This window comes from Denticeps clupeoides, unplaced genomic scaffold (assembly GCF_900700375.1).
Source record: "Denticeps clupeoides unplaced genomic scaffold, fDenClu1.1, whole genome shotgun sequence".
Lineage (NCBI taxonomy): Eukaryota > Metazoa > Chordata > Actinopteri > Clupeiformes > Denticipitidae > Denticeps > Denticeps clupeoides.
The window spans coordinates 107,760-119,860 of record NW_021629726.1 but is presented as its reverse complement, the minus strand read 5'-3'; the positions used below and the strand labels follow the sequence as shown (position 1 = coordinate 119,860).

The window sequence follows — 12,101 nt, the reverse complement described above, 5'->3', positions numbered from 1 at the left end:
CCAGGGGTCACCATGTCCAGACATGACTGGAACAAACTCCAGTTTTTACATTCTTTACAGTTCAGGCTAAAAAGAACAACTCAGGTGAGCCTTGCATCATATCAACACCGCACACACACACACACACACACTGGCACACACACTTGTTTCCTGGGCAGGACGGCCTCCTGCGTGCATCCTGTCCACCTCCTGTCCTGTTTGCAGGAAGGCCAGACTTCCTGTGTTCTCTCGCCTGCAGGAGAAGAAGTGAGGGATCCCGGCCCTGCTCGTCACGGTAATCTTTTTCATTCGTTTACGGTGACTTTATTACGAGTATCGGGTGTCACAAGGTGCCATATAAGACTGATTACCTTGTTACAGTGACACCTGTTGTGACAGGACAACTGGCAAACCCGGACACAAGGTCACGGGCACCCAAGGCTGGCAGACCTGGAGCGTGAAGACCGCCACTGTTCACGTGAGCGACAGAACTGGTCCCTGGAGGTCTGGTCTGATCATGTGGACCTCATTAGGGGACGATCCTGCATTCGTGTGACACTACAGCCCTACAGGAATCTGGCTTCCCTGATGCCAGATAGCGTCTGAGGAACATGACGAAGAATCCCAAGTATGGCATTCGACAAAACACAGGCCTGCACAATGTCGGGCAGATGGTTTTAATGTTGTGGACGAGTGAAGCCACAGTTTCTGCAGTGACGGTGGTTCTCCAGCTGGTGGGTGGGTGATAATTGTCCCGCTCATGCACGCACCTTGCTCCGTGACAGAGGAAGTGCTCGCTTGTTTATGCCGGGGTCTGCAGGGGGGACACCTGCTCGGATTTATTACATCATTTGAAGAGATAACTGTCCGCCCGCACGCCCCTCCGGAGGATCGAGCCGCAGTTGCTGAAGCTGATAAATCAGTTTCATTGCAGCTGTCGCAGCGTTTGATTGGCAGCTCGCTCATATGTAGACTGTAGAGGTTCTCCAGACTGGGGCTGGGACCAGAAGGACCATGTAGGAATGTTGGATGTTTGATCACCTGGAATATCTGCACAATGCTGTCACCGAGCTATTAGTGAAATGTAATACATTTACACTTAAGGGCATGTAAAATGAGTGTGTGTGTGTGTGTGTGTGTGTGTGTCTGGCAGCGACAAGCCCTCCTGGCTTCAGTTACACCTCTGGCTATTTGCAGTGGGACAGCTGTGCTGGTGACACAACTCCGCCCGCATGCAGGTCAGCCAGTCGGAGGGAGAGGTGCACGTATGTGTAGGTGTGCATCCACAGGATGGCGCTCTACCAGGTGTGTGAAGTGTGCACCCGGCGCCACGGTTGCGTGCTTATTTCTGACCGTGTGTGTGTGTGTGTGTGCACTTCACAGCACAACGCTGAGAGATAGCCGCGGTGGGAAAGCCCTCAGAGCAGCAGGACGATGGTTTGGGAGGTGGGCGGGGTTTCTGGCGGAGATGAGCTCATGTCATTCCCAGCTACTGCTCCAGAACTCCGCCCACCGCGCCCGGCAGCAGCTGTCTTCACACTTTCAAGATCTCCCCGTCTCTCCCCGTCTCCCCTCCCATAACAGGGTCTTTCCTTTTGGCTGCGTGACCATGTGGACGTTCAAATGATGATTTCATGTTAACAACAAGAATGACAACAACTTTATTGCTATAATAATAACAGCATTAATGAGTTCATAGCTTTTGAATATTACCGTTCACTTCCATGAATAGAGCAGAGGTCTATATTTACCTCCACAATAGGGAAAGGATGAACTAAGTGGACCAGATTAAATCCACTTACACCACATTATCACATCATGGTTGAAAGTATTATTGTTAAAAATACTTTCACTAGTGCTGCATGAGCGAGAAATCCAGAGTGAATACTTTTAAGATGAACTTGTCCTACATACAGCTTCAACTGATTCAATTGGTCCAACCATTTAATCAAAAGTTGACCCATCCAGGAGGAAAATACTGATACTAAATTCAAACCTGGGCCACCTGAGCCAAGGACGAGTGACATGACCACCAGGAAATGGGGTATTTAAAATAAAACGAGTTGATAGGAATGATTTAACCAGAAAATAAGTTTTCAGACAGAAGTAATGGTAGATGGTCTTCGTTTCAGTAGCAATCTTCAAAAACAACGGTGCTACATCTACATGGCATCATACAAATCTTATCCCTTCTTGCTGTTCCCATTTTTTGGGGTCTAGCGGTTAAGGAAGCGGCCCCGTAATTAGAAGGTGCCACCGAGGTCCCCTTGATGAAGGTCCCGTCCCCACACGCTACTCCCCGGGCGCCTGTCATGGTGCCGACTGCTCACCTAGGGTGATGGTTAAATACAGAGGACACGTTTCACCGTGTCACCGTGTGCTGTGCTGCAGTGAACGCTGTCTTTGCACTAACACAGAATCACCAGAGAAAATGCTTCTGTCAGCGAAGTGAGAGTTCAGAGGTCGCGGGTCAAAGTCCTGCCTATCAACACGTTGAGGGAACTCGTGCTTTACATGATCTTGGGGTCCAGTGTCCAGTCCTTAATGACGAGACCATTGTGCAGATTTTACCAGATGCACCGTGCTGATTAAATCTCTGGACGCCTCACTCTTGTGCAGGAGGACATTTTTGGGGACGGCTGTGTTCGGTATGTTTGTGGAGCGTTGAGTTTGGGCTTCAGCGTCCCACAGCAACCTGAGCTGCGGCACGGCGTTCGCCGGCAGCCCTACTGACAGGGCGCGTTTATTTCTGGACGCTGTGACACAGCGCGGCGCGGCGCGGGTATAAACATGCCTGCCCATGTAAGGCTCCTGCTGGCGGACGTGGCCTGCTGCCCCGCCCTGCCTCGGGGTGGCGCTGTTTCATTCCTTTCATTCTAATCAGGGCTGGTTTTATAACAGATATTCTGCAGTAAATATATAGAAAATATCCAGTAAGGTGCAGCACAGCACACGGTGTCACAGTGAAACCTGTCCTCCGTATTTAACCCCATGACAGGGGCCCGGGTAGCAGTGTGTGGGGACGGTACCTTCATCAAGGGGACCTCGGGGGCACCTTCGGGATTCGAACCGGCAACCTTCCGATTACGGGTCTGCTTCCTTAACCATTGGTCAGTCTCAAGGGACCAGTTCTGTCCCTTTCATCCATGGCACTTTCAGGGGCAACACTCCATGATGTCTGAAATAGAAAACAATCCCAACATATAAATCTGACAATCAGATTAAAAATGAGATTACGGTAATTACATCACACAGTAAATAATATGTTTGAACGGCCTCAGGCATCAGGAAAGTATGTGCGCTCTCAAACAGCATTAAAAGGTTTTGGTGATCGGCCCTAAACAGACATAAACGCTTCTCGAAAAGGTCCAAAAAGAAGCGAAACGTCCACACAGCGATCACCTCCAGAAAGCAGGCACCAGTAGGAGCACTTTTTTCACCCCAACTGCATGTTATTATAATTATCACTATAATCTAACATGCAAATATAAGGAAAACTAGAAATGCTGCATAAAATGTGAATAAGAGGAGGCATATAAGTACAATATGCAGAGAACATGTACCACAGTGCAGGATCGCAGAGGCCCAGTACACCGAACCGGGTCGGGTTTCGAAATGTTTATTTTTCTGTTTTTGCTGCTCTGGAATCCGATTTATGAGTTTAATGTCCCCAGCGAGGTCACCAGCAAGGACGGAAACATAATGTACCTCCTGTTTCAGCACCTTGGTGACTTTTACAAGCCGAGGGTTTCACTTTTCCTTTAGCTCTGATCTACTGTACTCTAATATAAGTGCTGTCCAGACGTGTCCAAAAAAGGCTGCGGCGGCTGCTACCCTCTTCACCCCTTTTCCCAGAGTGCCTTGGGTGTGTGGGGCAAGGATAGCATGTGCAACACCGGCCCTGTGACTCAGAATAAGTCCCGAGGCTTCCAATTACACAGCTCCCACAGATTGCTGGGTGTCACTTGTCGTCTCACCCAGGAAAGTGAGGATTCGGCATGTCTTCTGTAAAACGATCGCTTTTGCATTCAGCTTTTTTTTTTTTTTTCAACTCAATTGGTGGCCACGGCCGTGGCAACACTAACCAAACACCCCTTTTTTGGCAGCCAACTGATTGGTTGTGTGGCCATTGGTTCGGGAGTGCTGCAGCTCAAGAAGCCCCTCCCCTTTCGATGTATGGCAGGGCAGGAGGCGGGGCCAAGAGGACCAAAATAGCGCGCAGCCTCCAGGGTTTATGGGCCGATAAATGTTTCAGGATCAATTCACTGGTAGTCAAGCGTTGAGATCTGGATCCAGGCTTTAGTCTGCAGTGTTGGACATGAATGACTTGTTACCTGTTTAATTTGCACCAGTTTAAAAGTACACGTCTCCCAAAAATATTGAGTATTAATATGTGACGGAACGTCCACTTAAAGGGACAGCGTGGTAAAAATGCACGCGTAGTTCCACACTTCACCCTCCATCTCGTATTCTACACGTTAACGACTCTCCCAACCACGTTCCTCCCAGCCATGTTCCTCCCAGCCATGTTCCTCCCAGCCATCTTCCTCCCAGCCATGTTCCCCCAGCCATGTTCCTCTCAGCCATGTTCCCCCAGCCATCTTCCTCTCTCAGCCATCTTCCTCCAGCCATGTTCCCCAGCCATGTTCCTCTCAGCCATCTCCTCCCACATTTACATTTACATTTACGCATGTGGCAGACGCCCTTATCCAGAGCGACTTACAACGTGCTTTCAAGTTACCATCGATGAAGAGATCAATTCCGGTTCACGAGGACCCCAACTATGAATACATCTATTTAATTCACTCTGTTTGTAGATTCTGTACACAAAGTTTGACAAGAAAATTACAATTAATCTAAATATTCGTTAAAGAGGAAGGTCTTGAGCTGTCGTTTGAAGGTGCTCAGTGACTGAGCTGTTCTGACCTCGAGGGGAAGTTCATTCCACCACCGAGGGGCCAAGACGGAGAAGAGTCGATGAGATGTGTTCCTTTACCTTCAGAGATGGAGGGACCAGGGCGAGCAGTACTGGAGGCTCGGAGTATACCAGGTGCAGTGTGAGGTGTAATAAGGGTTGTGAGTAGGATGGTGCCTGCTCCATGTTTGGCTTTGTAGGCCAGCATCAGTATTTTGAACCTGATGCGTGCAGCTACTGGGGAGCCAGTGAAGGGAACGTAGCAGAGGGGGTGGTATGGGAGAATTTGGGAAGGTTGAAGATCAGTCGTGCTGCTGCATTTGTATGAGTTGTAGAGGTCGGATGGTATATAGAGGTAGACCAGCTAGAAGGGAGTTGCAGTAGTCCAGTCGTGAGATTACTAAGGACTGAACCAGTAGTTGGGTGGCCTGGGTTGACAGGTAGGGCGGATTCGTCTGATATTGTAGAGAAGGAATCTACATGAGCGGGAAAGATTGCTGATGTGAGTTGAGAAGGAGTTGGTTGTCTATTGTTACGCCAAGGTTGCGGGCTGTTGCAGAAGGAGAGAGCTGTGAGTTGTCCAGGTAATAGCAAGATCCTGATGTGAAGAATCTGCTGGAATGAATATTAGTTCAGTTTTGGTGGGATTGAGTTGGAGGTGATGGGCTGCCATCCAAGACGAGATGTCTGTTAGACATGCAGAGATTTGGAAGCAGCATGTAGATCAGAGGGAGGAAAGGAAAAGGAGTTGTGTGTCGTCAGCATAGCAGTGGTAGGATATCCATGTGAGGAAATGACCTCACCAAGTGATCTCGTGTAGAGGGAGAAAAGGAGAGGACCTAGCACGAGCCTTGAGGGACACCAGTGGAGAGTCTACGTGAGGTAGAGGTGGATCCTTTCCAAGTCACTTGGTAAGATCGCTCATCAAGGTAGGAAGCAAACCACTGCCATGCTGAGCCCCGAATTCCAAGCCTCTTCAGGATTGCCAAGAGAGTCTTGTGGTTAACGGTGTCAAATGCAGCAGATAGGTCAAGGAGAATAAGAACTGATGACAGTTTTGCCAATCTGGCTGCATGTAGCTGCTCGGTAACCGCCAAAAGGGCAGTCTCGGTGGAATGCTTTCTGAAGCCAGACTGGTTAGGATCCAGGAGGTTTTCTGTGATAAATGGAGTGATAGCTGGTTGTAGACACAGCGCTCAAGGATTTTGGATAGAAACGAGAGGAGGGAAACTGGTCTGTAATTGTTAATGTCTGTAGGACATTAACAGCCAGCCATGCCATGTTCCCAGCCATGTTCCCCCAGCCATGTTCCTCTCAGCCATCTTCCTCCCAGCCATGTTCCCCCAGCCATGTTCCCCCAGCCATGTTCCCCCAGCCATCTTCCTCTCAGCCATCTTCCTCCCAGCCATGTTCCCCCAGCCATGTTCCTCCCAGCGACGTTCCTCCCAGCCATGTTCCTCTCAGCCATCTTCCTCCCAGCCATGTTCCCCCAGCCATGTTCCTCTCAGCCATGTTCCTCCCAGCCACGTTCCTCTCAGCCATCTTCCTCCCCCCATCTTCCTCCCAGCCATGTTCCCCCAGCCATGTTCCCCAGCCATGTTCCCCCAGCCATGTTCCTCTCAGCCATGTTCCTCTCAGCCATCTTCCCTCCCAGCCATGTTCCCCCAGCCATGTTCCCCCAGCCATGTTCCTCTCAGCCATCTTCCTCCCAGCCCTTCCCAGCCATGTTCCTCCCAGCCATGTTCCTCTCAGCCATCTTCCTCCCAGCCATGTTCCCCCAGCCATGTTCCTCCCAGCCATGTTCCTCTCAGCCATCTTCCTCCCAGCCATGTTCCCCCAGCCATGTTCCCCCAGCCATGTTCCCCCAGCCATGTTCCCCCAGCCATGTTCCTCTCAGCCATGTTCCTCTCAGCCATCTTCCTCCCAGCCATGTTCCCCCAGCCATGTTCCCCCAGCCATGTTCCTCTCAGCCATCTTCCTCCCAGCCATGTTCCCCCAGCCATGTTCCTCCCAGCCATGTTCCTCTCAGCCATCTTCCTCCCAGCCATGTTCCCCCAGCCATGTTCCTCCCAGCCATGTTCCTCTCAAGCCTCGTCCTCCCACCATGTTCCCCCAGCCAGTGTTCCCCCCAGCCATGTTCCTCTCAGTTCCTCTCGCATCTTCCTCCCAGCCAGGTTTCCTCCCAGCCACGTTCCTCCCATGAGCAAAATCCCGGTGTTGAATGTGTGAGCTCAGGCCAACTCCAGCATCTGGATTTTGTTGCTGGTGGAGAACAAGCCTCGGCTCCATCTGCCAGGGAGACCTGGAGGCCGTAACTCTTCTCTTCAGACGGATTGGCAGGCCGTGAAGTGGCCCTCAGGATTCCCGAGCATTCCCGGGCCGCCAGCGGAGGGCGCCGCTGCTCTTCACCGGAGGACTCCGACTGAAAACCGTATCCGTGTGTATTTATTTAGTTCTTTCAACCGTTTTAGCTTAAACCGCCGCTGTAAAAACTTCACTCGAACCGCCAAACTGACCAATCAGCAGCAGAGACAATAAATAAACAACCCCGCCCGGTGTTGAATAAAGAGTTTAACGGGGCGGGGACGGTACGCGCAGCAAACATCATTTACAGGAAGTTCTGAGGAGACAATACGGATTATTCATACGACGCACAGATCAGGTTATCAGCAGACGCTGCTCCTGAACACAACTTCTCGGGGGTTTTACATGACAGTTGTCTCTGTGTGTGTGTTTGTGTGTGTGTGTACACAGAGGGTGTGTGTGTTTGTGCCCACAGGACGCCTGACAGTCCACAGAAGGGTGTCTCCTGCTCTACAAGCACCTGTCCCACACACACACCCACACACACACACCATACACACACTCACCAATCACACTACACACATTCACACACTCACCATACACATACTACAACATCACACCACACACCATACACACACACTCACCAATCCACACACACATTCACACACTCACCATACACATACTACACACATACCACACACACCATACACACACTCACCACACACAATACAGACATACACACCTCCCACCACACACACTACACACATACACACTCATACACACACTACACCATACCACACACACCCATACACCACCACACACACCACACACACACCATACACACACTCACCACACACACACACATACCACACACACCATACACACACTACACACATTCACACACTCACCATACACATACTACACACATACCACACACACCATACACACACTCACCACACACAATACAGACATACACACACTCACCACACACTACACACATACACACTCATACACACACTCACCATACCACACCTACACCATACATACACACTCACCACACACAATACAGACATACACACACCACACACACTACACACATCCACACACACCACACACACCTACACACACACACTACACTACCCACACAACCACACACTACACATACACCACTCCCATACACACTACACACATACCACACTACAACCTCCCCACCATATACACACACACACTACACACATACACACACTCACCACAAACACTTACATTACGCATACACATTTTAAAAATAGCAACATCATTTTTAACGTCCTTCCCTTCCCAGCGGAGATGTTCTCACACCATTTTATAAAAGTGTGTTTAATAAAGTCTCATTTCCACCATGATGATCACAAATGATGCTGTAAATGACTTAATATGTAGAAACGTTACAAAAGATAGAATACCATCTCATATGCGTTTACTACGTATCATGACAGTGCACATGGACATGTGTGTGTGTGTGGTGCGTGTGTGTGCTCTGATTGCAGCGCTGTTGTCATGACAACTCACATGATGCTTGTTTTCCTGTTATTCTCACTAATGGAAAGTTCTACTCTGGACCCACGTCCCACTTATTTTATGACTCATAAGGATCTGGTGGCGCTGGTGACATCACATATGACATCAGCAGTGGTGGAGCAGGTGCATTGTGGGTACTGAACGGTGAAAACGGTCCGGCATGCCAGTGTGTTTGTGTGCACGGAGTTGAAATTAAAGCCCCTGCTTGACCTGCTTGCTCAGTGATGCAAACACACACACACACACACACACAGTAACACATCAGTAGAGCAACAAGCCCCCAGATCTTGTATCTGGAATCCGGGTATTCATGGTTTAAGGTGTAAATACCCGTGACAGCGTGAGGTGGCTTCGGGGTCTCCATAGAGACCTCAGGTCTCCGTGATGTCAGAGAAAACAGCAGGCGTAACGGGCCAAGTGTCTGCTGTGTGTGTGTGTGTGTGTGCACCGTGTCTCTGGCTGTGTCCTTGGGTCCAGCTGCATTGGTCACCGGGGCCAGACTGGGCAAATATTTGTGCGTCCATTTCCGCGCGTCTGGCCAGTAAGTAGCAGAATGCAGCATGGAAGTGGACTCGTGCTGTAACGCGGTAACGTGGGGACAGGAGGGTCCAGGACGGCTGCGGCAGTAGCCGCTGGCTTCCTGCGCCTCGTGCGGGGATATAATGCGCCGTTTAACGTGTCGACTGGCACGGGGCAACAAGCACACTTATCACGACCTGTCCAAACAGTCAGCCGCGGAGACAGGCTGCAGGCCCGGCCGGACTCCGCAAGGTCATCAGCTGCGAGCGGGGCCGATACGCTCCTGAGAGCCGTACAGGTGCTGCACACCAACACACATCCACGCAGAAAAACTGGCCTTCACCAGACGTCCTTGTCCAGAGCGACTTACAGTCAGTAGTTACAGGGACAGTCCCCCCCCTGGACACACTCAGGGTTCAGTGTCCTGCTCAGGGACACCATGGTAGTAAGTGGGACTTCTAGGTACTACCACCCTGTTGGAAGTTGGTAATCAGTATTTAATATGCAGAGGCGAGAAGAAACCGAACGTCATGTTGTGGGATCTCCTGTTATAATTATTATTATCTTACACGAAATCCAAATGAGGACGAAGGTTAAACAAGTTGGAATGGACGTAGGACCACGGAGACCTCGCCTGATCTGGGTCCCAGCTCAGGACAAGACTGAACAGGACAGTGATGATTAATAAACCACGCGTGAAATATTGCAGTATTACTGTTAGACATTTTGATTTGTGGAAGAGTCGTGTGTAAAATACATAAAGTGTAGATAAGAAATAAAACATGCAGGGTGTCCCCTTCCACGTGTCACCACCGCTCCGCGCTGCGATGGCTGAGAGCCGCGCCACGTCACCAGCCTGCGGGAACAGGTAGACGCGCGTCCCGCTGTCCTCCTGTCCGGCAGGAACTCACTCGGGGACTCCGCGTCACCTTCCTCCCTCGTTGTCAAGGTAAGCGGCGTTAAAAAAGCGCCAGGCGTTTTACTCATTTTACTTTATTTTACATTCTGTTTAATGTGATGCTGGATCTAATTAAACAGCCATCATTACATTTACAGTATATATCAGACGCCCTTATCCAGTCAGTAGTTACAGGGACAGTCCCCCCCCTGGAGACACTCAGGGTTAAGTGTCCTGCTCAGGGACACGATGGTAGTAAGTGGGGTTTGAACCTGGTCCTGGGTCGAGTGTGTTGTACTAGTATACTGACACCCTCCATGATGGCCTGATGGTCCTACTGCTGAACAGAGGACTTGTTCTACTCTGTAGAAATCTGTAAAAGTAGCATGTCAGGTTCTGCAGGAAACAGGAGAAGAAGCTCATCTGGCTGCTTATAACGATGGTCCTGAGGTCTCTGTCTCGCAGGTGGTGATGGGTCCTACTGCTGATCAGGGGACTTGTTTTTCTTCTTTGAAGTGATTTGTCACATGTGATACACAGCAGCACAGCACACGGTGCACACAGTGAAATTTGTCCTCTGCATTTAAACCCATCACCCTGAGTGAGGCAGTGGGCGGCCATGACCAGCGCCCGGGGAGCAGTGTGTGGGGACGGTGCTTTACTCAGTGGCACCTCAGTGGATTCGAACCGGCAACCTTCTGATTAAGCGGGGCCGCTTCCTTAACCGCTAGGCCAACCGCTGCCCCTTGTTCCTCGTAGACGGTCTTCAGCACCCGTGTCTCTGTCTCGCAGGTGGTGATGGTCCTACTGCTGATCAGGGGACTTGTTCTCTCGTAGACGGTCTTCACACCCCGGGTCTCTGTCTCGCAGGTGGTGAGGAGGCTGCAGGGGGATGAAGCCGAAGCCCAGGGGGGTGAAGCGGACACCGGGCCTGGGACGAGCGGGACCATGATGACCGCCTGGAGGTGGAGGCGGCGTCCAGCGAGCAGGACGGCTCGGAGGCGTCCACCGGCGGGACCATGGAGACCGCGAGGCGGCCGGAGACCCAGCAACAGCAGGCGCCAAGGAGCGCAACGTACGGCGGCTGGAGAGCAACGAGCGGGAACGCCAGCGGATGCACAAGCTGAACAACGCCTTCCAGGCGCTGCGAGAGGGCCGTCCCCCACATCCGCGCAGACAAGAAGCTGTCCAGATCGAGACGCTCACGCTCGCCAAGAACTACAATCAAGGCGCTCACCACCATCATTCTGGGCATGACCTCCGACCCCCAGCGGGGCTCTCACGCCCCTCGCCTGCTGAGCCGCTACCAGCTGCACCTGGAGGACGGGAGCGAGGAGGACCTGTCCAAATACCTGAGCCAGATCCACAGCCTGAGCCAGGGACCGCAAGCACACACACACAAGGACAAATGAACACACACACACACACACACACATCCTGGGTCAACATTCCGACACAGAAACTGGAGACAAGCTCAATGTTAGAGGAATAAACACGGGAGAGCGTGCAGTTTCACAACGGTCACATTTATTAAGAGGATAGAGAGCACACACACACACACACACACATATACACCTACACACACAACACTCACACACACCACGTATACCTGCAGTAAGTCTAAAACACGTCTATTGCACTCTTCCGCTCTTCGTTCATTTTCAGGGAACAAAAGGACACGTGGAACACACATGATGACGGAGTGATGCTGGACACGTCCAGCTGGGACAGCAGAGCTTTCACGGACGCTCAAACGTGGCCGTGCGAAGCACAGAACCCCATATTTACAGCAGCGAGGTCCCCGAGACTCATTCGATATTCAGCCCGCGCCCGAGGACCCGGCAGGACATCCCGTGGCAGCAGGACACAACGGACACGAGGAGACATGGGTTCAGGACGGAATCCTACATCAGAATACAGTGTTTTCTC

The 12,101-nt window shown here is 51.1% G+C and overlaps 1 long non-coding RNA gene and 1 pseudogene across 1 annotated transcript; both read left to right on the top strand.

Annotated features, from left to right (window-relative positions):
• The first annotated feature begins 10 nt into the window (after nt 1–10).
• LOC114772836 (uncharacterized) lies at nt 11–540 on the top strand. Its single transcript, XR_003744201.1, has 3 exons — nt 11–84; nt 205–274; nt 361–540. It is a non-coding gene; the product is annotated as an uncharacterized LOC114772836 (long non-coding RNA).
• A 9,572-nt stretch (nt 541–10,112) lies between these two features.
• LOC114772850 (class A basic helix-loop-helix protein 15-like) lies at nt 10,113–11,813 on the top strand (annotated as a pseudogene).
• The last annotated feature ends 288 nt before the right edge of the window (nt 11,814–12,101 follow it).